Source organism: Monodelphis domestica, chromosome 2 (assembly GCF_027887165.1).
Source record: "Monodelphis domestica isolate mMonDom1 chromosome 2, mMonDom1.pri, whole genome shotgun sequence".
NCBI classification, from domain to species: Eukaryota; Metazoa; Chordata; class Mammalia; order Didelphimorphia; family Didelphidae; genus Monodelphis; species Monodelphis domestica.
The window spans coordinates 76,540,520-76,567,981 of NC_077228.1; the positions used below are offsets into that span (position 1 = coordinate 76,540,520).

The following is a 27,462-nucleotide window of genomic DNA, read 5'->3' on the forward strand; positions in this document are numbered from 1 at the left end:
CCATGTCTATATGGTCCTCATTTGTCTATATGGTCCTCATGATTATATAATTGGTGTTCATTGAAACTCAGGATCAAAGAAAGAAAGCAGAGTCTCCTAGTAGGTGGGGGCTGAGTTAAGAGTTTAATGGTGAATTCCAATCAGTCTCTGCTTCTAGACTAACAAGTGGACCTTGTCATCTAAACAGGTAGTGGACCTAAGGGACAGAGGTCATTAACTTTCTGAGAATCACCTAGAGCCTATTTTCCTTTGGTACTGGATGGAATGCAAAACTTCAGGAGTAAGGGTGGTATTGTTGGTTTCTTGTCTTTCTGGTTAAACAGGATCATGAAAGTAGCCAGCAGTGACCCTTCTGGTTGAACATACAAAAGATAATTAATTAATATATGTGTATTGAGTGAATGAACCACTGAGGCTGAGGGAGAGATGGAAGGATGAGTGATTATGATTAGTGAAGGAGCATAGTTAAAGATGTTGAAGAAACCCAAGACATGAGCATCCCTACAGATAAATGAGGTAGAATGAAAATGTAGGTAGATGATGGGAAGTGAAGGGATAGCAGAAATCCCTAGGGTATTTGAAGAGACCATAAAGGATGTATTGAAATCTCTAATGTGAAGACAGGCCAAGAGGTAGAGAGGTGGGATGAAGGTGGGGAATGTAGAAGAAAGCTTTGGACTAGAATTAATACTTTGAAAAATAGGTTTTTTTCTTCTTTTTGTCCACAATACAAAGCTGGACTTTATGATTTATCTGGAGAGAACAAATCTCAAAGAAAAGGGTGCTAACAGTTGTCAAAGGGACGATCTGGATGTGACATTGAGAAGCAAGGGTTCTTCTTCTTCAGGTTTCTGTTAATCCAAGAAGTTAGAAAGAGTGGGCAGTGAAAAGATCCAGAATGAATGGGTGTTTGTTAACAATAGAGTGGGAGTTCCACAGGGCACAACAGAATGAAAGGACAGAGGAAGGTATGGACTCCGGAGGATAGGATTGAAGTGAATTGTGATAAGAGTATGAGAGGAAGGAATTGGGCAGAAAAATATCTTCATATCAATGGATGTCAACTCTGAATACCAAGGAAAAAGGGAACAAGATCTGGGAGTTTTCCCATCATTACATAGGAGAAGAACCAGGCAGTTAGGATCTCCACACTTCAGTGTCCTGCGATGACTGTGCATGAGTCAGTAACATGTAATAAATCAAATCCAGGTATGAGGGATATTTTGTTTTCATTTTTAACTCGGTTCAATTTTAAACTCAGTTCAATGGATAGCTTTTGCCTATCCCAAGTTGTTTTGTGGAGTGGTCAGTCAAGCTCTTACTCAGTTTTTGAGAAGTTCAGATTCTTCCTTGAGGAATCCACTGATCAACTCTCATTCTAACTTCCTATTTACTAAAAAGTTTTGGAATTATAGGAGTTATATTGACATTTCCATTCTAGGTCAGATCTGTGGTCCATTCATAAGAATCTTCTTCCCCTTTAAACATCTTATATCTGTGATATTTAAATGTGATATGATTACAGGTGATTTATAACCACATCTAGGACAATACTTCAAAGAAAATCAAAGGATGTTATTATGCATTCCATATTTCTGACAAGGGAATAAGTATCACATCATATTCTTTCACTGAATGTCTTTATTTTAGGACTATTCAATATGACTGAATCATAGCCTTAGCAATGAGTTGTATCAGTCATAAACACAGATACGAGGGGGCAGCTGGGTAGCTCGGTGGATTGAGAGTCAGGCCTAGAGATGAGAGGTCCTGGGTTCAAATATGACCTCAGACACTTCTCAGCTGTGTGACCCTGGGCAAGTCACTTGATCCCCATTTCCTAGCCCTTACCATTTTTCTGCCTTGGAACCAACACAGTATTGATTCCAAGATGGAAGGTAAGGGTTTAAAAAAAAATAAACACAGATGAGATTATTTTTGTTGAGCACTGATTTTTTACTGGAAGCCACATCAAGTGAACTGACATTACTTAGGTATGAAAAGAGGACTAGCCTAGGATTCAGGAAGATCTGAATTCAAATCCTGTCCTATATATGTGTATGTGTATATATATGTATATATGCATATATACATATATAAATTAAAGATGTCTGAGGCAGCAAATCAGTTTACTTTTCAGCATTCCTGGAAATCTTCTAAGAATATAAATTATAGATATTTCTATTTTGCATCTTTGGACAGTGCTTCCATACCTGGAATTCCCCACACTTATTAACCAGCACCTCCTTCCCAAAACTTACTAAATGCAAGTTAATGGAACATATAAGAACCATGAAGTGGAACCATTATAAGTTGTAAAAAATATTTTCATACCCTGTAAAGTAATATGCATACATTTTATAGTTATTTTAAGTATTTCAATACTTCAAAGATCTATCACTCCATCCACTAATGCAGATTGAAACCTGTTCCATACTTTACTAGTTATGGTTTAAAAATCATTGTCTGAGAGACAGTGAGGTAACTAAATGGATAGAAAGTCAGGTCTAGAGATGGGAGGTCCTGGGTTCAAATTTGGATTCAGATACTTTCTAGCTAGGTGACTCTGGGCAAGTCACTAAATCCCCATTGCTTAGCCATTAATGATCTTTTGCCTTGGAACCAATACATATTATTGATTCTAAGATAAAAAGTAAGGGTTTAAAAAATAATCTGGAAGTTAAATACCTGGTGACTCTCTAAATTTACAAAAACTTTCAGATGATAGGTATAATGTCTGTCATTGGGCTCATACTCGAAGCTTTTTCAGCATGAAAGATCACGGTCATTTCAGGTTTACCTCCATATTGTGATATGGTTTTGGAGTGAGACTTTAGGGGATGTTATACACAATTACTGATCCAAAATACTTAATAATATGCCTGTAGTGGAGATAAACCCCATAATCACTATTTCATGGCTGCCCAGCTTCTATTTGCCATTTTGTTACTATATACATGCAAGTTTGCTGAAGTAACATCCTTTGATCCTATGTTGGATCAGAAAGTTTTTGACAAAAGGATATGTAATAAAGTACTTTCATTACCTGTTCTGAATTGATCAAAATATAGACAACTCTAGCTATACCCCATGCATCTCCATATTTAGGGTCAATAACGGGTCTAATACTTTTTGACTGGCTGGGATATTAACATAGGTTCCTAACATTTTTATTGTAGAAGAGACTCAGAAGACAGGATGGAAGAAAAACCTGTTGATCTCTCTTGGAAGACTCTTTGGGACTAGGGCTTTACTATAAGAGGGGACAAGGCAGCCCTGCTGGTGGGAATGTATCCCATTCTCTTCAAGGGAAAAGCTTCCCATGCTTGTTAGGACATCATCTATCTGGAGCTAATAATCTGTTTTAATTTTTTTTCACATTAGAAAATAATATTTAATGTGCCCATTAAATTTAAAAAATTATCTACAGTACATATACAAAATCTTATATTCTACAACTAGTATTTAGCTAATATCCCTTTTAAAATGATATAAGCCCTTGTATAAGAAACCAGTTTAGTCTGCTGCTCACTGTTAATAGATTCAAATGATGCTCTGTAAGTCTTAGTGTGTGTTCTCCCTGATGGAGTCTGGACTTGTACTTATTTTGTTCTTTTCTACTCTCTCTCCCTTCATGGAGGCTGCCTTCTTTATTATGGGTCTTCCCTGTTGCGAGTCACCAATATTACTTTTCTTTCTTTATCCAGATGGGCTAGTTGCTGCCTTCCTGGATTCTCTTTCTTCTCACTCATTTCCTTCCTATCACTCTAAAGTTCCTTATGGATAAACACTGGGTTATGACCTCCTAGTTTTAGATTTTGCTCAGTTCCTTCCTAGCGTCTCTGTAATGTGTTGAGTTCAAGGTTTTTTTTTTTTGCTTTTTATTGAAACAAGTCTCTTTTGTGAGATGCATAATCTAAATGGTTCAAATCTAGTTTTCTTCTTTCTTTAGCTCATTTCCTCTGGCTAGTCTATTTGCTCTATCTTGACTTAATGTGCTGAAGAATTCTCTGGCTCTCTTCTGGAGTGGTTCATGTCAAACCTATATTCTTTTTATGCGAGATCAAAGAAAACTCTTATTAATCAGTTTCAACTCCTTCACATATCTGTCTTTAACTCAGTAACAATATGCTGTTCAGAAAAGTTTTAGACTTAAAGAATGAGACTGACAGACAACATCCCTATGTCTATGCACCAAGGCATTATACAAGTTATTGAAGCTATACAAAACCAAGAGAAATAGTTCCTGCTTTGAAGAAACTTACATTCTATTGAAAGAAGCAATATGTACATAAATAAGTATACAATGTATACAGGATAAATACAAAGTAATTTGGGGGTGTGGGTTGAGGAGGTTATAGTACCTAAGATAAAGGAAGGCATTGGGCAATCAACTAGAATTTATTCATGTAGAAGAAGGAACCTGAGCAGTATTCAAGAAATCCAGATTCTAAGAGGCAAAGCTGAAGGTATATGTTCCCAGCATGGGGAAAGTCAATGTAGAAGCATAATGACAGAGATGAAGTGACAGTAAAAAGGCTAGTTTGACAGGAACATAATGTTTCATTCAGGCAAATGGTGTTTATTTTTTTAAAAAATTTTTAACTTATTTTCTTAAATGTTTCCCAATTACATGTAATTTAAAAAATCATTAATAATTTTTTGATGTCCAAATTCTCCTCTTTTCTTCTCTCCCCCCTCTGAGAAGGCAATTTGATATTGATTATACATGTGAAGTAATGCAAAATGTATTTTCATATTAGCCATACTGCAAAAGAAAACACATATACACACACAAATCCTTACCAACACCCCCAATTAAGAAAGTGAAAAAAAAAAGTATTTTTTGATCTATACTGAGAGTTTATTAGTTCTCTCTCTGGGGTAGATAGCATTTTTTTTTCTCATGGTTCTTTGGAGTTGTCTTGGATCACTGTCTTGATCAGAGTAGCTAAGTCTTTCACAGTTGATCATCCTTTCAATATTGCTCTTACTGGGTACAATGTTCTCTTGGTTCTGCTCACTTCACTTTATGTGAGTTCACATAAGTCTTTCCATGTTTTTCTGCAATCATCTTGCTAGTCATTTCTTATAGCACAAAAATATTTCATCCCCATTGTATATCACAACTTGTTCGGCCATTACCAAATGATAGGCATCCCTTAAATTTTTCAATTCTTTGCCACCACAAAAAGAACTGCTATAAACATTTTTAGACAAATAGGTCATTTTCCCTTTTCTTTGATCTCTTTGGGATATTTCCTATTAATGGTATTGCTGAGTCAAAAGGTATACACAATTTTATAACTATTTAGACAGTTCCAAATTGTTGTTCAGAATGGTTGGACTAGTTCATAACTCCACCAACAATGCATTAGTATCCCAATTTTTTCCATATTCTCCTCACTATCAAATGACATTTAAAAAAATTTTTTTTAAATTTAGTTACTTGATTCATGATCCTCCCTCCCATACCCCCACTCTTTCCTACCCCCTCCTGAATGTGACAAGCAGTTCCACTACATTACATATGTATCATTGTTCAAAACCCATTTTTGTGTTATTTGGATCTGCAGTAGTTCGATCTTTTAACATCAAAACCCCAATCATATCCCTATTACATAATGTAATCCATTACATATTTTTCTAATGCATCAAATGACATTTATTAAGTGCCTACCATGTGCCAGGTATAGCAGTAAGTGCTAGGGCTATAAAGACAAAAAACATTCCTTGTTCTCAAGGAGCTCATGGTCTAATTAGGGGAGACAGCATGCAAACTGTACAAACAAGCTACATACAGGATAAATTGGAAATAATCAATAGAGAAAGTGCTGGAATTAGAGGGTTTGGGGAAGGTTTTGAAGGGCCTTGAAGGAAGCAAAGGAAGCCAGGAGAGAGGAGGAGGGAATTCTGTGCTTTTGCATTGGCTATCCCTCATGCTTGAGATGCTTTGTTCTTTCACCTTTGCCCATTTTTTGAATTCCCTTCAAGATACAGCTCAAAATATGTGGGATAAATTGGGAGTAATCTCCTAGAGAAGGTACTCAAATTAAGGAAGTCTAGAAAGACTTCTTGCAGAAGGTGGGGTATTAGGTGAGACTGAAAGAAACTTTTCCTATCTCTCTTTCTTGGCTTCCTTCAAGTTCCACATTAGGCCTCAGACACTTCCCAGCTGTGTGACCCTGGGCAAGTCACTTGACCCCCATTGCCTAGCCCTTACCACTCTTCGGCTCCAAGCCGGAAGGTAAGGGTTTAAAAAAAAAAACAAACAAATCTCTAACAGGAAGCTTTTCCCAATCCCTATTAATTTTCTTCTTTTCATATTTTCTTCTGTTTATATTTTCAATTTATCTTGTAGTTGCTTGTTTGTACAGTTGTTATGTTATAGTTGCATGCTATCTCCGCCATTATACTGAGCTCTTTGAGAACAAGGAATTTTTTTGCCTTCCTTTGTATCTACTTTGTACAGTGCTTGGCATATGGTTGGTACTTAATAAATACTTACTAAGTGCTCATGATACAAAGAAAGGCAAAAAAACACTCCTTAAGGGTGGCTCAGTGGATTGAAAGACAGGATTAGAGATGGGAGGTCCTGGGTTCAAATTTGACCTCACACTACTTCCTAGCTGTGTGACCTTGGGCAACTCACTTGACCCCCATTTCCTAAGCCCTTACCGCTCTTCTGCACTGTATTGATTCTAAGATGGAAGGTAAGGGTTAAATATATATATACATATATATATATATTTTTTACATATATATATATAATACTCCCTAACTTCAGAGAGCTCACATTCTTATTGGGAATGTTCAGAGCCACTGGAATTTCCTGAGCAGAGGATTAATTTATGATGAGACTGTACATTTATAACTTTGATGGCTGTGTAGAGGGAGATGAGTAGAAGCTGGGAGAACAATTAGGAAGCTATTGTGATAATCTAAACAAGAGATGATAAGAACCTGAACTAAAGTAGAGGCTGTGTGAATAGAGAGAAGAGAATCATTTCAAGAGGCTATAAAGGTAAAATTAACGACACTCATCACTTAATTTTATATAGGGGAATGAGAGAGAAGAAAGAGTTAAGGATGACTCTGAGGTGGTGAACTGGAGTTATTAGATCAAAGTGGTGGGGGAAATCATATAAGAAGACTGGAAAGGAAGGGTAGGGATAAGTTATGAAGAACTTCAAAATGCTAGATAGAGAGGATTTTGTATTTGATTCTGGAGACAATGGGGTGCCACTGGAGTATATTTAGTAAGGAGTGAAATGGCCAGATCTAAACTTTAGGAAAATCATTCTAGTGGCTGAATAGAAGATGAACTGGAATTTGGAGAGCCTTGAGGAGGGAGAGGTGGATTTGAAAATCATAGGCATAGAGATGATAATGAAGTTCATGGGAGCTGAGCAGGTCATGAAATGAAATAGTATAGGAAAATAGAAGTATTCAGATGTATAGAAAAGGTACCAGGACAGAACCCTTAGGGACCCATAGGGTTAGAAAGTGTGATTTGGAAGAAGATCCAACAAAGGTGTTAAGAGGAGCATTCAGACAGGTAGGAGGAGAACCAGGGGAGAATGGTATCCTAAAAATCAGAGAAAAGACTATCAAGGAGAAGAGGGTGATCACCAGTGTCAAAAGCTGCATTAAGGCCAAGAAGAATGAGTTTTGAAAAAGGGCCACAGGATTTGGCAATTAAGAGATCATTGGTAACTCTGGGGAGAGAAGTTTCGGTGAAATAAGATAAGAAGGAAGATAGTAAGGCGTTAAGAAGAAAGTGAAGGTACTGGTAGGACAACCTCAGAGAGCTAGCAAGCTAGCTGTGTGATCTAGGGAAACAAATTGAGTTTTGTTTTTCTTATCTTTAAAATAGGGGTTAAAAATCACCATCACCAAAAAACCAACCTAGAATTGTCTGACAGGTTAAATGAGATGTTGTAAAGTGCCTTGCAGACTTTCAAGCACTATATACATGAATTACTACTATAACGTCTCTTCCACTCCTATTCTTTCTTTCATCTCCTCATCCTTTTCTTCTATGGAAGCAACAACTAACTGGCTTGAGTCTGCGAGCTCTCTGGATTGATCGATAAAGTAATTAACTCTGGAAGGAACCGTAGAGTATCTTACCCTAAACACTCTCCATTTTACAAATGGGGAAACTGAGCTCGGGGAAAGTTAGAAGTAGAGCAGAGTGCAGGATTCGAACGCAGAGTCCTCTGGAGTCCAAAAATCCAGCTTTCTTCCTGGTGCATCCCATATTCAATAAGTAAAGCATCATCCCTTGTGCCTTTATATCTTGTCAGTTTCAGTTTTCTGGTTTCTTGGCTCCAAAGTCACAGTACAAACCGGTCTCCCTGCTCCCAGGAAGTTATACACGCAGGAGGAGAAGAGGCAACCACAGCTCTTGACTGCAGATGGATTTGGGCTCTACTTACTAAGTGTTCAAATGTGGGCCACGCCTAACATGGTGTTCGAGATCTTCCTCTGTCCAGGTCCTCAATTTTGGGCCACACTCATCATGGCCGGCGCGAAAAGTTGCGGCTGGCGCAGAGAATCTCGGGGCAGTCATCGCGAGGTTTCCAGGCCCGGGGCTGCTCCCGCCCTGCCTCGCGCCTGCCGCCGCCACCGCCGCCGCTGCTGCTGCCGCTGCCTCCGCCGCCGCCGTCGCCGCCGCCGTCGCCGCCGCAGCTCCTCCTCCGTGTCAGTTGTTGGTCTGTAATGGCGACCGAGCTGCCGCCGCCGCCTCCACCGCCGCTGCCGCCGCCGAAGTGACTCTCCCGGCGGGAGGAGTGGAGCCGGGTCAGAGCCAGAAGGAGTCTGGGCAAGCCGAAGCGCCGGAGGCTGCGCTGTCGCGGGGAGGAGAAGTCAGCTTCTTCCTCCTCAGCGTCCCTCTCTCTCCCCACCGGCCGGTGGGTAGAAGAGGGAGCCGGTGCCAGGCCGGGCCGGGCGGGTCTCAGCGGACAGCCCGGGCCGCCGGGTCAGGCCGGGTGGGGGCGTCGTCGCTGCTCCGCCCGGCCCCACGGGATGAACCGGCGCAGCCGGGGCCGGAGGCGACACTCTCAGGTGAGCGGTGGGCCGGCGAAGAGGGGCGCGGGCGGGGATGGCACCGAGGCCGCTAGTCCTAGGCGGGGCGGGGCCGGCACCCCAACCCGGTGTGGGACCCTGCTCCTGTCCGTCGCCTCCCTTGCTGCCCGGTCGCCCCGGAGAGCCCTGACCGGAGCGAGGCACCTGCCAGGGTCCGGGGTCCGTGGCCCGTGGTCCTTCTCTCAGGAAACTCCTGTGGAGGCGAGTCTGTTTCTCTTCCCAAGCCTTGGGGTTCCCAACACGTCTAAGTAGAGAGAGGCCTGGCAACTGCTTTAGGTGGGCTGTTCGCCTCTGTTCAGGAAGCCGGGAGACAAACGTTCAAAAGGCTCCTACGGAGAAACGGGTTAGGTTCCTCCTCGCCTTTTCTTAGGCAGCCCGAGACTACCAACTTAAGCTCACGTCACTACTTGGCATTGAAGGGCAACCGGGCTGGACAACTTGAAGGTCTCGATTTTGAGGTCTGGGGAAATGCTGGGCAGAAGGTTGCACTTTTCGCCCCTATCTGGAGATGAAGTCTGAATGTTTATGTAGCAGGATTTTTGATGTAGAAAAAAAAAACGTTCCTTGAGAGCAGAGTCTGTTGATGATGCTCTTGTTGCCACCTTTGCTTACCTAGCATATAGCATTATGCCTGGCACATACATAGTAGACGGGTCAATTAACCACGAACTGTCCCGTAAACATTTATTAAGCGACTACTATGCCGGTGAATGTTAGTTGACATGACTTATTGAACTCTTATTTCGGTTTTCCCTCTCAGTATTTTAACTTATTTTTACTTTGTTTGGCACATAACAGGCGATTAATAAATGCTTGTGAACTGACTGACTTCCTTAAATTGTTTTGAGTTTGGAGAAGTGTTATGGTTATGACCAGAGATTGAGATAATGTTACCCTTTTTCTGTATTTTAAAATTTCTGGAAGGATTGTATCTTTAGACATTCGGTAACAATCTGAACAGCTCTACTGAAAACAATAATAAAATGAAGCTGTTTTGAATGCATTTGTAGATACGGTGTTTTCAATTAAATGGCAGTATACTGTTAATTAACAAGGAAATGTGATTAGATGTGTTTCTATTTCAGTATTATAACTTGCTTCAAATCTATTAATTTTGTCTATTCTGATACTCTGTACATATAGTTCTTATATCAAACAAAACTGAACTAAGCTGACATTGCATTAAAAATTATATAAGGCAGAAAATGAGATTTTTTTTCCTTCAAAGATTGCTTATCAAAGTGCTAAACACATAGTAGGTTCTTAATAAAAGCTTCTTGACTTCACAAGACCCAGTTAAAAGTAAACTTCTATATAAGGCTGTTCCATTGACATATCATGACATATATCCGTTTATAAGAATAGAATACTAACATTAATAAAAGTTAGTCTTCTATTAACTTTGAAGTCAGAGTTCATTTTAATATAATACTAAATATGCTTATTTCCTGCCTCAAAAATGTGTAACATTTATGCTTTCCATTTAAGTAGATTTCCTTCTGAGATTTTGCACTATTTTATATTTGATTAAAAATTAAAAAAAAATTCTTGTGTCTTGTATGATATGATGGTTTTTAAGAGTAGGGAAGGTGTTTTTGTCAACTCTTTCTAATATGCAATAATTATTCCATATTCTAAATAATGTAATGTAACCTAATAATGTAAGTAGTCTTTACTCTGACGAATTTCACATTACATAAATACAGTATGATTAGTCTATGACTTCATACAAATGTGAGAATTAATTTCTATAATTTTTGTTCAAGCTTTACTGTGAGTGTTATGGATGAATTTTTTTCAGGAATTGATGGTCTATTATTTTATTCATTATTTAAGGCAGTTTCCCAAACTATGGCCTGGGGAACATGGTGTTGTTAGAGGTATGAATAGAGGGTTCCCAGAAAGAGTTGGGAGGGACCTCATTGACCATCCCCTCCTAGCCATCTCTGAAAAAGAAATTTCTTTCATGAGAGTTTTGATGTTATTGATAGTTCTGAAATAAGAAATTGTGTCAAAATTATGTTAAGCAATTTAAAATTATTTAAATAGGTTTGATTATCACTATTTTAATTTAAAAAATTTCCCAGTCCATTATCCTAGGAGATATTTTATATTCCTGTTTCAGTATTTGCATATTCTGGCAATAATTTGGGTCCAGGATATTTTGAGTTGAGATTACTTTGAGGAATGCTGATCTAAGTTCTTTATATTTTCTTTTTTCTCTGTCCATCAGTTTTTGTTTTTTGTTTTTCTTTTTGGTTGTTGTTTGTTTGTTTTGTTTTACTTTGCTTCTCCCAACAGGAGAGAGTCTAATGAAAACCAGAGTAGTCAAGTTCTTTAGAAGGTTTGGTGGGATAGGAAGTTGAAGTTTTTGACTGAATTAAATGGTATTCTTGGGGACTTTAGCAAATATATATATTTAGCCTTTGTTATTTGCAAGGTACTGTGCTAGTCTGGAGAGGATAGGGCTGTTAGTTTAAAGATGAGCAAGACATCCTATCTTCAAAAACTGTATAGCCTGATAGTCTGCTAAGACAAGTAAATAGAATTTGATTGCAATGAGGGTACAAAAAGTTATAGAAAAATAACAAAAATAATTAAATCCCATGAAAAAATGTCCTAAGAAGGAGAAATCACATCTCAAACTCTGCTTTTCTTTATACTATCACATACATTTTTTTTTTAATTCTCACAGCAACTTTGTGAGGTAAGTAGGAATTTTTTCAACAGAGGAAATAGAGAAACAAGAAAGTTTCCTATTTACACATCTATTTACATTTGATGTTCTACTTTTCCAACAATACAATCAGCAGTTAGATAAAACTTTTTTTGGGGGGGGAGTTGAAGGAGAGTGGTCTGTACCTGTGATTTCATCTACCTTGAAGGGTCCTCTAAGTTTGGAGGAGTTGTAGAATGTGTACACAAATAATTATGTTTCATATTAAGAACATTATTTTCAGAGTATCTCCTCTTGAAGGATGTAAATAGACATGAAATGGAGATGATAGAGGGCAGAACGAGATTGGGGAACAGAGAAGCAAGCCCAGAATATGGAGTATGTAAAAGGTAATATGATGAGAAAAGACTGGAAAGCCAGGCTGACCTAGGTTCTTTATTTTTTTTAATTGGGAAAGTAATGAGGAGCATTGGAGATTTTTTGAGATTTCTTTGGCATACTGAATGATGGTTTAAAAATGGTGAAAGACTAGAACCAGGGAAACAATTTAAAACATTAGTTCATTACTCCCACCAAGAAGTAGAAGACTTTAATAAATATTAGTGATAATATAGTTATATAGTATTTTAAGGTTACAAAGTACTTATTATTTTACAGGTGAGGAAGTTGAAACCCAGAGAGACTGTGACTTGTGTGTAGCTTGTCACATAGTTAAGTGTCAGACTTTCGATTCATACCCTGGTCTCCAGATTCTCTGTCCAGTGCTTATGTGCTACACCACACTCCTTGAAATGGGGCTTTGACATTTTCTTTTTTTTTTTAAACCCTTACCTTCCATCAATACTGTGTATTGGCTCCAAGGCAGAAGAGTGGTAAGGGCTAGGCAATAGGGGTCAAGTGACTTGCCCAGGGTCACATAGCTAGGAAGTGGCTGAGTTTAGATTTGAACCTAGGACCTCCTGTCTCTAGGCCTGGTTCTCAATCCCTTGATTTTTTTTTTATACTCTTAAGAATTTTATTTCTGGTATTTCAAAACATGTGACATTTTTGCTTAAATGTGAAATTAGGCCATTAACAACATAATTAAAAAGTCACAGTCTTTGTTTTTATTTTTGTTTTTTTTTTAATTTTAGGAAACCCAAATCTTCCAAAACTTAACTGATCCAATAATAATCACAGCAATAATAGTCTACATTCATATAGCTTTTAATAAATTACATGTTTTCTTCACAACCATTCAAGGGTCTAGGTAGCTGTGAAATTTATTGTTATCATTTTATAGATGAGGAAGCAGGTTCAAAGATGAAAAGAATTAATCTGTACCTGTACTGGAACTTTGGCCTTCTGATTCAATATTTATCTGATTGATCTCCATGCTTCACATCTCTCTCTTCTGTGCTCTATCCTCCATGCAGCCAATAAAGTGATAGTCTTAAAGCAAAGGTTTGACCTTGTTACTCCCCTAATCAGTAAGCTCCAGTGGCCACTGTTGCCTCTAGGATAAAATATAAATTCATTTGACGTTTTAAGTCATTCACAGTCTGGAGACTATATACATTTCTGGAATTAGTATTTATTACTTTTTTCACTAAATTCTGCCTACTTCTTGCCAAGTTTGCTTGTTTGCTGTGCCACATAAAAGATATCTCCAGTCTTTGGTTCCTTGGTATCTAAGATTGTCTCCTGTGCTTCGAATATATTCTCTTCTCCTCTTCTTCTTTAAAGAGTCCCTACATTGCTCAAAGCTCAGATCAAGTGCTACTTCCTGAATGAGTAGTTTTCTGATCTCCTTTCCTCATTATCTTGCATTTATTTTGTGTATATTTTGTATTTATTAATATGGGTACAAATAATTTTCTCCAATAGAATATGCACTCCTTGAGAGAAGGTAGAGATTATTTAATTTTTCTATTTGTATCTCCAGAGACTAGTATAGTTCCTATCCCATAGCATTTATAACTATGATGAGAAAGTGTTCTATTTCTTTTTGAATACAAGTTTTAAAAATTAATTTATCTTCTTAAAGATAATTCTCATTAAGGTTATATTATCACAGATAACCTAAAAGATTATATTATCAAAGATTGCTTGGATTTCGAATTTAATGACTTTACATATTAGCGTTTTTATTCTTCTCATAATACTTTCCCCAGGCAAATGTTAAAAATTGGTTTGCATTTCTCCTTGTATACATAGCAACTTTTATTGGGGTTTATCAATTAGAAGTGTGTGTAAATGAGGCTGGAAAGCCAACTGAGGATGAAAAATTTGCTACAGAAACTCTTCATATGGTTAATTGTGGTACATTTACTTTTAGACAACCCTCCCTTTTTCTCTTTTTAAAAATCTCTTTGGGATATAGACCCAGTAGTGGTATTGCTGAATTTAGGGGTGTAGGCAGTTTTAAAGCCCTTTAGGCATAGTTCCAAATTGCTCTACAGAATGATTGGATAAGTTCACAACTCCACCAACAACAGTTTTCTTACATCCCCTCCAACATTTTCATTTTCTGTCATACTAGCCAATCTGGTAGGTATGATGAGGTGGTACCTCAGAGTTGTCTTATTTATATTTCTCTAATCAAGAATGATTTAGGGGTTAGCTAGATGGTTCAATGGATAAAGAACCAACCTTAGAATCTGGAGGTCTTGGCTTCAAATCTAGCCTTAGATAATCCCTTTGTGTGACCTTGGGCAAGTCACATACCCCCCCCCCCCCATTACCTAGCCCTTACTACTTTTCTGCCTTAGAACCAATATATAGTATTGATTCTAAGATGGAAGGTAAGAGTTTATAATTAAAGAAAAATGTGATTTAGAGCAAATAAAAATATAGATAACTTTCATTTCTTTGAAAATTGCCCATTCATATCCTTTGATCATTTATCAATTGGGAACATATTTTTACAAATTTGACTAAGTTTCTTTATGTTTGAAAAATAAGGTCTGTATCAGAGACATTGCTATAAAATCCCCCCCCCCCCCCCCAGCTTTCTACTTTCCTTCTTATCTTGGTTGCATTGGGGGTTTGTGTGCAAAAACTTTTAAAATTTTATATAATCAAAATAGTCCATTTTACATCCTGGAATGTAAAGCCTCTGTGTCTAGTTTGTTCATAAATTCTTCTCTTATTCATAGATCTGAGAAGTAAACTATTCCATGCTTCACTTATTTTCTTATGGTATCAATATTTATTTCTAAATCATGTATCCAGTTTGACTTATCTTGGGATATGGTGTGAGATGTGGGTCTATTCCAAGTTTCTGCCATGCTATTTTTCCATTTTCCCAAAAGTTTTTGTTAGGTAGTGAGTTCTTGTCTCAGAAGCTTGGATCTCTGAATTTATCTAACATTAGATTAGAAACTAGAGATTTTAAGAGAGAGAAGAGATTGTATTCCTGACCTGATGGACAGCTTATATACAGGTATGAAGACTGTAGATAAATAATCTACGTCAAAAATAGCAAATATGTCAGTTTGCCTGGAATGTAGAGTGTGTGGAGGTGAGCTATGTGTGATAAACTTGAAAAGATAGGGTGTGGAGGCAGTTGTGAAAGCCTTTAAATGCCAGTATTTTTTCTTTTGTTTCTTTGTTTTCTGAATGGCAGTAGGAAGCCACTGGAGCTTTTAAACAAGAATAATTGAAGAATTTTGCATTTTTTTAAAAAGTAAGAATTCCATTAATTTTTAAAAAATTAAAAACATAAATGTTCTAGAATTTTTGGTTACATTTAAAATGTGTAGCCAAGTAAGGCTATGGAATACTTAAAATGTATGCATAATTATGTTTGAACAGAATTTGAACTGTAAAATAAAAGGCATATAGTATCCTGGGGGAAAAAAGAAATATTATTTTGGCAACTGTATGGAGGATAGATTAGATTGAGTAGAGGCAAGGAAATAAATTAGCAGGCTTTTGCAATTATCCAGGCAGGTGATGAAGGACCTGAACTAGGGTGGTGGTAATGCTGTGAATGAAGAGGAGACAGGTAAAAGAGAGAAGTTGTAAAGTAAAATCTTGAAGACTTGGTATCTGATTGTATGTGGGAGGTAAGGGATAGGGAAGAGTTGAGAAGCACTCCAAGATTTTGAACTTATAGGACTAGAAGGATGGTGGTGCTTTAAACAGACCTGGGGAAGTTAAGGAGAGAGGGAGAGATTTTTTAGGGAAAGACAACTTGTATTGTGGTTATGTTGAGTTTGACATGCTTACAGGAAATCCAGATGGAAATGTCTAGTCCCAGTTAGTCATCTGGGATGGGAACTCAGTAGGGAGGCTAGGGCTGGATATATAGATCTGGGAAACCCGATGAGATTGTTGAAATAGAAGAGGTGAAGGCTGAGGATAGAGCCACAGAGACAGGATATGGTTGTTGATCCAGAAAGATTAAGAAGTAGCTAGAGAGGTAGATAAATCAGATCTGAGCAGTGAAAACCTAGAGAGGAAGAATCTAGGAAGGAGACAAGTGTTACGTGATGCATTAAGAACTCCATTAAATATCCATTGCTTGTATTAGAGAATGGAGGTTATGTTAAAAAAATAAGAATTAAAGATGGAGAAAACTATTTAAAAAGAGTAAAAAAACTAGTGGTTTTCCCCATTCTATTGTTTATAATTATTTCATATGACAGATATATTTTAGATCCGAAATCCAGTAATCTATTTTCAAAGGTGCTACCTAAATTGTTTTGGGAAATAAATGAGTTTATATACTCAGGCTTAAGTTAATTTATCTCTCTAAGACTTCAGTACTCCCCATATATTGTGATGTACCCTTTAATGGTGCAAATGAAAACCCATCCTTCCCTTCTGAACCTTTTTTCTTTTTAATTCATTCATTCATTCATTCATTCATTCATTCATTCATTCATTCATTCATTCATTTATTTTTTAAGCCCTCACCTTCCTTGGAGTCAATACTGGGTATTGGCTCCAAGGCAGAAGAGTGGTAAGGGCTAGGCAATGGGGGTTAAGTGACTTGCCCAGGGTCACATAGCTGGGAAGTGTCTGAGGCCAGATTTGAACCTTGGACCTCCCATCTCTAGGCTTGACTCTCAATCCACTGATCCACTCAGCTGCCCCCTCCTCCTGAACCTTTTTGAGTCTTATAAAATTTCCACTATAGAACTTCCTCTTTGATGAGGGATTTTTAATCTAGAGTCTGTGAACTTAAAAAAATTTTTTTGATGACTATTTCAGATGTCATTGGTTTCTTTTGTAATCTTATGCATTTAAAAGTATTATTCTGAGAAGGGATCCATAGGTTTCACCAGATTGCTTTGGGGAGGGAAGGGTGTTTGTGGGAGTTCCCCAGCTATTATCCCTTTGTGCCTATTACATGACTAACTTACTTTCTACCCCAAGATAGTTAGTTGCCTTTAGAGGACCACTAATATAGCTATATCTTCTATTATAGTAGATATCTTCCTTAAAGTTGAGTATAATTTATGTTTTGTATAGTATATCCTTTAAAATGCAGGGAGAAAGAACTAATAAATAGGGAGAAATAACTAAGAATTTAAAGGAAATATTTTTTGAAGGAAAAAAAACAATTTTTTTAATCAAGTAAGGGAATCATTCATGAATAATACTTATGTTGGAAAAATAATTGACTTCATGATTGCTTTGTCTAAATGTGTATAAAGCAACGTTTAATAATTCATTGTAGAAAAGTTGTTTTAGGGTTGCTAGTTATTTAAGCATTAACATTTATGTCATTGAGGGGGTAGCTGAGTGGCTCAGTGGATTGAGAACTAGGCCTGGAGATGGGAAGTCCTAGGTTCAAATCTGGCCTCAGACACTTCTTAGCCATTACCACTCTTTTGTCTTGGAACTAATACACAGTATTGATTCTAAGATGGAAGGTAAGGATTTTAATTTAAAAAAACAAAACATGTATGTCATTGAAAATTTATTGGGATTATTAGGTTGGGAAAATAGATGCCAGCATTTAATCTAAATAAAATTAGTTGACTTGTAATAATCATTTTGATCTTTTTGTATAAAATTTTTTTTGTTAGTTTTATTAAGATTTTATTTTCTACTTTGAATTTTTTTGTTTGCCTCTTTTTACTTCCTTCTCAGTAATTAAAATAGCACTTTTTTTTTAAAAAAATATATTTTATTTGATCATTTCCAAGCATTATTCGTTAAAGACATAGATCATTTTCTTTTCCTCCCCCCCACCCCCCATAGCCAACGCACAAATCCACTGGGCATTAGATGTTTTCTTGATTTGAACCCATTGCTTTGTTGATAGTATTTGCATTAGAGTGTTCATTTAGAGTCTCTCCTCTGTCATGTCCCCTCAACCTCTGTATTCAGGCAGTTGCTTTTTCTCGGTGTTTCCACTCCCATAGTTTATCCTTTGCTTATGAATGGTGTTTTTTTCTCCTGGATCCCTGCAAGTTGTTCAGGGACATTACACCACTACTAATGGAGAAGTCCATTACGTTCGATTATACCACAGTGTATTAGTCTCTGTGTACAATGTTCTCCTGGTTCTGCTCCTCTCGCTCTGCATCACTTCCTGGAGGTTGTTCCAGTCTCCATGGAACTTCTCCACTTTATTATTCCTTTTAGCACAATAGTATTCCATCACCAACATATACCACAGTTTGTTCAGCCATTCCCCAATTGATGGGCATCCCCTCGTTTTCCAGTTTTGGGTCACCACAAAGAGCGCAGCTATGAATATTTTTGTACAAGTCTTTGTGTCCATTATCTCTTTGGGGTACAGACCCAGCAGTGCTATGGCTGGGTCAAAGGGTAGATATTCTTTTGTCGCCCTTTGGGCATAGTTCCAAATTGCCCTCCAGAATGGTTGGATCAGTTCACAACTCCACCAGCAATGAATTAATGTCCCTGCTTTGCCACATCCCCTCCAGCATTCATTACTTTCCTTTGCTGTTATGTTAGCCAATCTGCTAGGTGTGAGGTGATACCTCAGAGTTGTTTTGATTTGCATCTCTTTGATTATAAGAGATGTAGAACACTTCTTCATGTGCTTGTTAATAGTTTTGATTTCTTTATCTGAAAATTGCCTATGCATGTCCCTTGCCCATTTATCAATTGGAGAATGGCTTGATTTTTTGTACAATTGATTTAGCTCATTATAAATATGAGTAATTAAACCTTTGTCAGAGGTTTCTATGAAGATTTTTTCCCAATTTGTTGTTTCCCTTCTGATTTTAGTTATATTGGTTTTGTTTGTACAAAAGCTTTTTAGTTTGATGTAGTCAAAATTATTTATTTTACATTTTGTGATTCTTTCTATATCTTGCTTGGTTTTAAAGCCTTTCCCCTCCCAAAGGTCTGACATGTATACTATTCTGTGTTTACCCAATTTACTTATGGTTTCCTTCTTTATGTTTAAGTCACTCACCCATTTTGAATTTATCTTGGTGTAGGGTGTGAGGTGTTGATCTATTCCTAGTCTCTCCCACACTGTCTTCCAATTTTCCCAGCAGTTTTTATCGAATAGTGGATTTTTGTCCCAAAAGCTGGGATCTTTGGGTTTATCGTATACTGTCTTGCTGAGGTCGCTTTCCCCCAGTCTATTAAAATTTTTTTATGCAAGTGAGGTTTGGGTTTGGAAAATATTTTTTAATGCACAAATGTGGCCTTAGACTAGCTTTCTGACTTTGGGCAAGTCACTTAACCTCATTTGCCTATCCCTGGCCTTTCTTTTTTATAGTGATATTAGGACAGAAGGTAATAATTAAAAAAAAAAGCACATACACAGGTGTGAGACTAACAATTAACAAACATTTATTAAATGCATATTAGCACTAAACATTGGGGATATAAAGACAAAAATGGTGCAATCAATTCTTGGTCTCAAGGAGCTTATGTTCTTTGGGGAAGACAACATGTATATATGTAAGTAGAGTCATTCCTCAACTTTTAAAGGGGTAATATTCCAATAAAATGTCATGAAAGTAAAAAATGTGACTGTTGATACATTGAACCTATGAGAAATAGGGGGTGTCAGGTTGCCTCCACCACCAAAACCTTTGTTTTGTTAGAGTTTGTTAAAAATACACTTTTCTGCATATAGTTCTTCATAACAAAATATAATTTTAATACCATATACTTTTCCTAACATAGTAACTATGAAAAAACCCATAAAATGTGGTATAAAGAATAAAATTGGTAATATGCAAAATATTTTTCTTGCTAGTAATTCCCTAGAATTCTATGACCTTTTTTGCTAACATCTCAATAAAAGAAAACATTGATTTCACATGTTATTTACTTTTCCTAACACATCAACTCTACACTACCATAAATACTGTATAGCAAATAAATTTAAAACTGAAACATTTTCTAACCTGTAACTTACCTTCTACTGTGTCAGATTATGGTTTTATCTATTGTACTGCTCTAAACATCTTAATTACCTCTTCCATAGAGATTTGCACTATGATTTGGGGGCATAATTTCAGCACAGAACTTAAGTTTTAAAGGTGAACGATGAAAATGTGCAATGAATGCATGGGGAAGCCTATTACTTTTCAATGGTAGGTTGAATAAGACCAGTGAAGCACTTAGTAGGATACCAGCAGCTCCTCAAATTTGCATTCACAATCCTCATTTCATCCTCATTTTTTTCCTCTACTGTGCTTAGCCACAAATGTATGAGGTTGCCAACTCAATAGTGAAAATGAGATTACTAATAAAATCAATCACATGAGTGCTTGCAGTCCTGAAAGTGAAATGGGTGGATGTTGAGGATTGACTGTAAATGCAAATTGAATTCAAGGTGAATGCAGAATGTAATCTGAGGTAAGGCCTTATCATGTTGGAGGTTACAAGAGTTTTGCTTTGAAGGGAGCAAGGGAGTCTAAGGAAGAAATGAGGAGGTAGTGCATTCTAGGGATTGGGGATAGACTGAAATGTTGTGTATATGGAATGGCAGGAAGATCAAGAAAAATACTGGATAAGAAAGGCCATTGCCAGTGCATTTTCATTAACACTGCTGTTCTGTCTGAATTTAACTTTTTTTTCTGTAGGAGGACTGAGGATTTGGCAGTAACTTTGGCCATATACCATTCAGCTCTTTTAATCCCTTCACCTGCTCCTTATTCCAGCTGGCAGCCAAATGAATACCATATACTTTATAATAACTACTACTAGCTTTTGTAAGTGAGAGTATGTCTGTATGAAAAAGACAAGTTAAAGTCAAGGTACTTAGAAAAACTCATTTGGGAAAACAATGACTAGTAGAAAGAGATTTTTCAGATTGCCACTTAGCTAAAAATAATGGATAATTGCCAAGTCTTTTATATCTGTCATTGAAATGTATTTCTACAGTAGTATGTGAATGTTGGATGTTTTAGAAGTTTACCTGGAAAAAAAAAATCATGAGCTTTATTATAAAGAGTTGACTCAGGAAGGATTAGAGACCTTTTTCAGTTTCTGTGTAATGACTACTGTTCACCTCCTTTTTACTCATTTAGTGCTAAATAAATAACTTATTCAGTCTATAGCAGAGCACCAAATAATAACAGAACTGCTTTTTCTTAAGAAGAGATGGTCATGAAGCACGAGTCTTTGTGAATAATGAGAGACTTGATGTGTCAACCAAAAAAAAATTATAGGTGCTAACCATAAACTTGAGTTTTTGTTCCCAGACACTTGAGTGTTGACTTTTAGGTCATACAGCTCAACCATGGTCAATATTCTTTTCCTTTTTGCTGTGGTGTGAGGGAAAGAATCTTAGATTTTGAGTTAGAGTTCTATAGGTTCATGTCTGCCATTTATTAGCTTGTGTGATTTTAGTCACTTATCATTTCTTGACCTGTTTCTTAATCTATAACAGGAGATTGGACTAGATGACCTCTAAAGTTCCTTCTAGCTCAAAGTCTATGAACCTGTAACTCTCTTAGCCTTGCTCTTTTATTTTTTTCCTCTTCATTTACTTTCTCCTTCCCAATTTCCTTTTTCTTCTTTTTCTGTCGCCTTTTTTCACTGACAAAGTTTGGTCACAATTTCTGTCTTCCAAGAAGTTAGTAGTAGCGGTGGCTTGGCTTGATTTTACAATCTTACCTCTTGATTCTTGTTTCTCCCAGGATAAAGACCCTGCATTTTATTATATTTAGAGACTGGTGCCCAAGATTAACTATATGCATGGAAAGGTGTTTCCCTCTTTCTTTCAACTTGATTGTATGTAGCATTTGGTTGAATCTTTTTAAAGAAGCCTTGTTTCTAGAAACTTGAATTGAGGTATCACTATTTTTTGACAAATGTCCTCTTCATTTCACTGAATCACTAAATCTCATTGAGTATTTTACCATGAGCAAAATAAAAATGTTTTTCTAGATTTATTTTTCATATGTTATCATCAGTCACCTAAGGCTAAAACCTTGGAATTCATGTTTGATTGCTCCCTTGTCCCATAACCAATCATTTATCAAATTCAGAATTTTCTCTTTTTCTTAATGTGTTTTTTTGTCCCTCTTTTTCTCTTCCCACTGATTTTATAATTTCACATCTTGCTATCATAATAGTCTCTTAATAGTACCCACACTATTCTGCACATCACTGCCAGATTAGTTTTTCTAAAAATATCATTTTTATTCACTGTTTAGGAACTTAAGGCATCTGGTCTAATCCAATAATTTGTTTGAGCTGTGCAAAGAGCATTGGACTTGAAATTGGGAAGATTAGAGTTCAAATTCTGCCTTAGACATTTCTACTAGGTGACCTTGGGCAAGTCACTTAATCTCCCAGTCTTTTTCCTCATCTGCAAAAATGGGAGTAATAGTAGTACCTGTCATCACTGGGTTGTATAGATCAAATGAGATAACATGTAAAATGTGTGTAAACCTTCAGTTTTACTATGTGCTATGTAAATGCTAGTTGTTGCTATTATGCTTTTTATTTTTTAGCTAGTGATAAGTAGTTATTAAGTCCTCAGGATATGCTAATTTATTTATTTATTTATTTGTCGGTCTCTGGTCTCATTGGAGATGGTAACCCTTTTGTACCTTCATATCCTGTACAGTTCTTGTCCAAATCTTTCCATAAAATAGCCACTGAATTCACTGAAGTCCTTATTCTTATAATTTTTTTCTAATTCTATTAAAAAGTTTTTTGGTAGTTTGATAGGAATGGCACTAAATAAGTAGATTAATTTGTGTATGATTGTCATTTTTATTATATTAGCTCATCTGACCCATGAGCAATTAATCTTTTTCCAATTATTTAGACCTAGTTTTAATTGTGTGAAAAGTGTTTGTAGTTGTGTTCTTATAATTCCTGTGTTTGTCTTGGCAGATAGATTCCTAAATATTTTATCTTGTCTTACAGTGATTTTAAGTGGAGTTTCTCTTTCTAACGCCTGCTGCTGCATTTTGATGGAAATATACAGAAATGCTCATGATTTATGTGTTTATTTTGTACCCTGCAACTTTGCTAATGTTGTTAATTATTTCCATTAGCCTTTTAGTTGATTTTCTAGGATTCTTTGAGTATACCATCATATCATCTGCAAAGAGTGATAGTTTAGTTTCCTCATTGCCTACTTTAATCCTGAAGTCTTTTTCTTGTTTTAAAAATATTTAATGGGTAGTAATGCGGCCCTTGGAGATGTCTGATCTGTCATCCTTCTCTCTTGTTCAGTGAAATTGATTATTTTGGGTGTATCCTATGTAAATAAATCTGATTATTGACTATTCTACTTTGGCAAGTTAACATTCAAATTGCAAGCATATTTTTGTATTTTTGTATCCTATTTTATTTAAATTTTTTTGCTCAAGCATTTATTATTTCTTCCTTTCATTACTTTTTTGCCTCATACGACAGTTAAAAAAAAAACCTCTCATAATAAATATACATAGTCTAGCAAAACAAATTTCTATATTGGCTATATCCAAATATTCAATAAACATTTATTAAGTGCATGCTAGTGCCAGGTACTATGCTAAGCACAGGCATGTTTTCATATGAATTTCAAGTCCTTCACCTTTCTGGCAGATGACTTTAAGTAGGTGGTGTGATTCATCTTCAGTCTTCTAGACTCATACTTTATCATTGCATTAGTCAGTTTTAAATCTTTCAAAGTGTTTTTTTAAAAATAATGTTGGGGGAAGCTGGGTTGCTTAGTGAATTGAGAGTCAGGCCTAGAGACGGGAGGTCCTAGGTTCAAATCTGGCCTCAGACACTTCCCAGCTGTGTGACCCTGGGCAAGTCACTTAACCGCCATTGCCTAGCCCTTACCACTCTTCTGCCTTGGGAGCCAATACACAGTATTGACTCCAAGATGGAAGGTAAGGGTTTAAAAAAAATAATAATGTTGCCATGTACATTAATATTGTTTTACTCACTTCACTCTGCATGGGGTCAAAGAAGTCTTAATAGTTTTTTTTGAAACTGTCCATTTTGTCATTGCTTGTGATATAATATTCCATTACATTCATATAACCACTTCGTTAGCTGTTCCATGAGAGATTTATCAGTTATGAGGAGTTTTTTTAATCTTAACTTTAATTTTCAGAATTTCTACTTTGTTGCTTAGTTGGAGACTTTTGATATTCAAGTTTTTTAAATTGTATGCCCAACTTTTATTCTTTTTCTCATTTATTGACCTAAGTGTTTAATAAGATAGCAATATTCTCATAAGACTTACTTTAGCTGCATCCCATACATCTTGAAATGCTGACTTAGTTGTACTTTTATTAGCTTTTCTCATTTCTGTAATTTGCTCTTTGACCCATAATTTAAAATTATGTTAGTTTCCCATTTAAAAAATTATATCTCCTGTAGACTCTAAATGATTACCCTAGTGCCATTATCAATAATATGGAAATAGGTCTTGATCAATGATAATGTAAAACCTAGTTGAATTGCATGTTGGCTATGGGGTGGGGGTGGGAGGAGAGGGAAAGAACATGAATCATGTAACCATGGAAAAACATTCTAAATTCATTAAATAAAAAATTTCAATTAAAAAATAAAATAAAATTCTATCCCCAAGACCTATTATTGAATTTAATATTTATTGCATTGTGATCAGTAAATGATATTTTTAGTATTTCTCTTTTTAAAACATTTTTATGAGGTCTTTATGCTCTAGTATAGAGATAATTTTTATGAAGATTCATCTACAGTTGAGAGAATGTTGAAATGTTTTGAAATCCTCTTTCCTTTCTATTCCCATTCAGTAGTCAGAATTCAATTATCTCTAATTTTTCTAAAAATTTTGTTCAGGTCATTTACTTCTTTTTTATTTTTTGTTTAATTTTATCTAGATTTGAAAGGGGTCCATTGAAGTCCCACACTATTACAATCTTATTACTATTCCTCCAGTTTGATAAACTTTTCCATTAATTTTATCATCTCTGTGCTGACAATTCTCAAATCTACCTATTCTTTCCATCCTCCAATCTCACATCTCCAACTGCCTTTCAATATTCTTGAACTGAATGTATAGTAGACCCCTTAAATTCAACATGACCAAAACTAAACTTTTATCTTTTGCCCTATCTCATTCCACTGCCCCAACTTCTCTATTACTTTTGAGGGCAACACTACTCCTACTCTCTCAGGTATGCAACCTAGGTGTCCTTCTCAATTCCTCAGTATACTTAGCCTTCATATCCAATATTTTACAAAAATCTGTTGATTTCACCTTTGTATCATCTCTTGAATACTCCTCCTTTGACACTGCTACAACTCTGGTACAAGCCTGCATCACCTCATGTCTAAACTATTGCAACTCTATTCAGCCACCAAAGCAATTTTCCTAAACTGAAGGTCTGTCCATGTCAACCCTTATTCAGTAAATTACAGTGACTCCATATCTACCTTCAGGATCAAATACACAATTATCTGCTTGACATTAAAAGCCCTTCATAATCAAAGTCCTTTTCAACCTTTCCAGTCTACTTATGTCTTATTCCCCACCATATACTTTTTTAAAAAGTACTTCTAATTTATTTGAGAGACCCAACATGAGAAAATAGCTTGAGGTTCATTTTTCAAGCTTAATTTAGTTCATTTAATATTTGATAATTTAATGGAAGTCTTTGTGCCCTGAGTTTCTTGAAATATAGAGAAAGGACCCTGAATAACTTGCAAAATTTTATAGAGTTGAATCTGGGATGATTAAAACATTATGGACACTTTTCTAGAACTTTATAAATATATCTTCACAACAAGAAGGAAAGGTTTTTTTCATAGTTCTGTGTTGTAACAATGCCAAATCAACTTGAATTGTTAACATTGCCAATCATTCATTCATTCTTTTTTTTACATTCTTTCCTTCCTGTCAACCCCTTCTTACTCATTGAGAAGGCAAGCAATATGATGCCCATTATATGTGTGAAGTTATACAAAATGTATCTTCCAAATTAGCCAGCAATTCCCCATCCCCCCCCCCAAAAAAAACTTAATGAAAAAATAAGGTGAAAAGATTATGCTTTCATTCTGCACGCAGACATCATCAGTTCTCACTGGATGTGGATAACATTTTTTCATCATGAGCCCTTTGGAATTGTCATGGACTGTTGTATTGATTGGAGTAACTAATCTTTCATAGTTATCATTAGAATACTGCAGTTACTATGTACAAAATATTTTGCTCACTTCCCTTTGCATCAGTTCATATACATCTTCCCATGTTCATCATAGTGATGCTGGCCATCTGACTGTTCCATAAATAAAATATTCCATCCCTTAGCTTCAGGGATTTTCCTTGGCTATCCTCTCAATTTGGCATGCTCTCTCTCCACATTTCTACCAACTGGCTTTCTTTAAGTCCTAACTAAATTCACATCTTTTTATTGGAAACCTTTCTCAACTCTTTTTTTTTTTATTTGAAATTTTTATTTAATTAATTGATTTAGAATATTTTTCCATGGTTACATGATCTCCCACCCTCCCTCCCCCATAGCCAACAAGCAGTTCCACTGAGTTTTACATGTGTCATTCATTGATCAAGACCTATTTCCTTATTATTAATATTTGCATTAGTGTGATCGTTTAGAGTCCACATCCCCGATTACATTCCCCATCTACCCATGTGATCAAGCAGTTGTTTTTCTTCTGTGTTTCTACTCCCACAATTCTTTTTCTGGATGTGGATAGCATTCTTTCTCATAGGTCCCTCAGAATTGTCCTGGATTATTGCATTGCTGGTAGTAGAGAAGTCTTATTACATTCAGTTGTGCCACAATGTATCAGTCTCTGTGTATAATGTTCTCCTAGTTCTGCTCTTTTCACTTTGCCTCAATTCCTGGAGGTTGTTCCAATTCCCATGGAATTTCTCCAGTTCATTATTTCTTTTAGCACAATAGTATTCCATCAACAACAGATACCACAATTTGTTCAGCCATTCCCCAATCGAAGGGCATCCCCTCATTTTCCAATTTTTTACCACCACAAAGCGTGTCTATAAATATTTTGGTACCAGTCTTTTTCCTTATTATGTCTTTGGGGTATAAACCCAGCATGGTATGGCTGGATCAAAGGACAGACAGTTTTTTAAAGCTCTTTGGGCATATCAACTCTTATTTCTAGTGTCTTCCTTCTCTTCTTAATTATTCTGTATGTAGCTTGCTCATATTTGTTTGTCGTTTTCCCCAATTATATTGTGAGCCCCTGAAGGAAAAGGACTCTTTTACCTTTTTTTGGTTTCCCTAGTGCTTCTCACAGTGTAACCTACACATAGTAGGCACTTTATATAGTTTGTC

General features: G+C 36.4%; 1 protein-coding gene across 8 annotated transcripts in view; it reads left to right on the forward strand.

Annotated features, from left to right (window-relative positions):
• Positions 1–937: 937 nt before the first annotated feature.
• Positions 938–27,462, forward strand: part of CEP350 (centrosomal protein 350) — a 190,881-nt gene continuing 164,356 nt past the window's right edge. For 6 of the 8 annotated variants that reach the window (XM_056815600.1, XM_056815602.1, XM_056815598.1 and 3 more), the window contains exon 1: positions 938–1,209. The gene's annotated coding sequence lies outside the window, so the exon portion shown is untranslated. Of the gene's footprint in view, positions 1,210–8,930; positions 9,070–27,462 lie in introns of those variants that run through there. The other 2 variants (XM_056815599.1, XM_056815603.1) reach the window with 1 other exon arrangement.